We start from the raw sequence: 2,339 nt of genomic DNA, 5'->3' as shown, positions 1-2,339 counted from the left end.
TCTGCCCTCAGGAAGATTCTTTTGGGCTTCAATGTATGGAGAAATGAACTGGCAAAAAATCTGGTTAATTGGAGACAGATTTTGTCTTAATGACAAAGTATAAAATATATTCAGCAAAATGGACTATAAAGAGTTTCAAACTTGATATTATATTCTTGTACTATCTGTGAACTAGAAGAAAAAACAATCTGTCATTTGTTTTTTCCCTGTACGTGTTCTAAAATACTTTGGATTGATGTTCAACATCTTATCAGACAGAAGGTAAGGCAAGGCAAGGCAGCTTTATTTGTAGAGCACATTTCAGCAACAGGGCAATTCAAAGTGCTTTACACAAAATCAGTTAAACAGATAAAACACAAGTAAAAACAGTTAAAAATCATAAGCATTAAAAACCGGTAAAACACATGAATAGACAGTTAAAAAAAAGACACATAAAACACAAGAATAAAAGTTACAGTACAGCATGATAAATTTAAAGAAATGAGCAGTCATTTAAAGAAAGGCAGCATCAAAAAGAAAGGTCCTTCATCTTGATTAAAAGAACTGAGAGTAGCAGCGGACTACAGGTTTCTGGAGTTTATTCCAGATATGAGAGCATAGAAACTGAAAGCTGCTTCACCCTGTTTAGTTCTGACTCTGGGGACAGAAAGTAGACCTGTCCCAGATGACCTGAGAGGTCTGGTGTGTTCATAGTGTAGTAGCAGATCAGAATGTATTTTGGACCTAAACCGTTAAGTGATTTATAAACTAGCAAAAGTACTTTGAAATCAGTTCTTTGAGACACAGGAAGCCAGCGTAAAGACTTAGTAAAGGACCTAGTGAGGACCCGAGCAGCAGCGTTCTGAATCAGCTGCAGCTGTCTGATTGATTTTTTAGGGAGACCTGTAAAGACCCCGTTACAGTAGTCAAGTCTACTGAAGATAAAGGCATGGACAAGTTTTTCCAAATCCTGTTGACACATAAGTCCTTTAACCCTTGATATGTTCTTTAGGTGATAGTAGGCTGACTTTGTATTTGTCTTAATGTGGCTGTTAAAGTTCAGGTCTGAGTCCATGACTACACCAAGATTTCTGGCTTTGTCTGTTGTTTTTAACATTGTTGTTTGAAGCCGAGCGCAGACTTTTAATCTTTCCTCTCTTGCTCCAAAAACAACCACCTCGGTTTTTCCTTCATTTAATTTCAGAAAGAAGACAGAAGACTGGGCAATCAATCTAATTTAAGGATAAAGATTATTCACTTTGAAGGCAATGGATAAAGATGTTGTTTATTTTATTCAATTAACTTTGTCATTGGGAAAAGTCCACATCTACAAGAAGAAATGGGCGGACTCCAAACTATGCTTTAAACATTTTTTTCAAGAACTGCACCAATACAGCAACACTATAAGAGACATTAAGAATAAGAAGGCAGTTAAGACTGGAATTGTGTTTGATAAATTTCTCATGTACCGGTGATACTTTTGACTTAATTTGCACTGCACTTTTCTTTTTTACTTTATTTATTTTCTACATACATAATTTGTCTTCTGCATACGCACCTCTGTTATTGACATATTGTATATGTAGGCCTACATACTGGCGATGTAACTGTTCTTTGTTAATAAAAATGAAAAAAACATAAAGGAAGCCAAGCAGGGTATGAGGTGGGGTTTCTGTGGGTAATGAGGAGGCAGATGAGGTGGCAAAGAAAGCAATGCAGAGGAAAGAGTTAAATTAATTTGCAGTATGGGTCACCAGATTACACAGAAATAATAGGTCAGTAAAAGAAATGTGGCAAAATTCATGGGATTGAACTTAATACAAATAATGGTAGAGAACGACAGATGCGATTATAGATGTCAGAGAAGAAGTGCAGTATTTTTATCCAGATTGAGGTTTGGGCATAGTGGGCTGAGGAGTGGGCTGCCTCTGATTGGTAAATATCCTGAAGGAAACAGTGAAGCATGTATTAGTGCAGTGCAGGAAGTACTCTCGTCAAAGTAAGAAACTGTTCAGGGAATTGGGAGCAACTGAAGAAACTGTTTTTAATTTACTTACTTTCCTGAATTTGGACAGTTGGAAGAAATTGAAGAAACTGATGGAGTACCTGCTAAATATTGAAGTATATAAAAAGATATAGACAATAACGATTAAACAAGTTGGAAATGGCAATCAGAGAACAGTGGAGGGCAGCAAAACGCCACAGTTGCGTCTAGCCTGCCGGAAACAAGAAGAAGAAGAAGAAGAAGAAGAAGCAGAAGAAGAAGAAGAAGAAGAAACATAAGCAGAATAAGAGAATAGAGACAGCATCCACCCGTCTCTCTCTCTCTCTCTCTCTCTCTCTCTCTCTCTCTCTCTCTC

At 37.1% G+C, this 2,339-nt stretch overlaps 1 protein-coding gene across 2 annotated transcripts in view; it reads left to right on the top strand.

Annotated features, from left to right (window-relative positions):
• Positions 1-2,235: 2,235 nt before the first annotated feature.
• eef1akmt2 (EEF1A lysine methyltransferase 2) overlaps positions 2,236-2,339 on the top strand; it is a 5,813-nt gene continuing 5,709 nt past the window's right edge. The window contains exon 1 of one of the 2 annotated variants that reach the window (XM_032541395.1): positions 2,236-2,339. This exon is cut by the window's right edge and continues 169 nt beyond it. The gene's annotated coding sequence lies outside the window, so the exon portion shown is untranslated. The other variant, XM_032541397.1, reaches the window with a different exon arrangement.

The sequence above is a fragment of the Etheostoma spectabile genome, chromosome 17 (genome assembly GCF_008692095.1).
Source record: "Etheostoma spectabile isolate EspeVRDwgs_2016 chromosome 17, UIUC_Espe_1.0, whole genome shotgun sequence".
Lineage (NCBI taxonomy): Eukaryota > Metazoa > Chordata > Actinopteri > Perciformes > Percidae > Etheostoma > Etheostoma spectabile.
The sequence above is the reverse complement of the archived record's forward strand: the minus strand, read 5'-3'. Positions and strand labels throughout refer to the sequence as shown.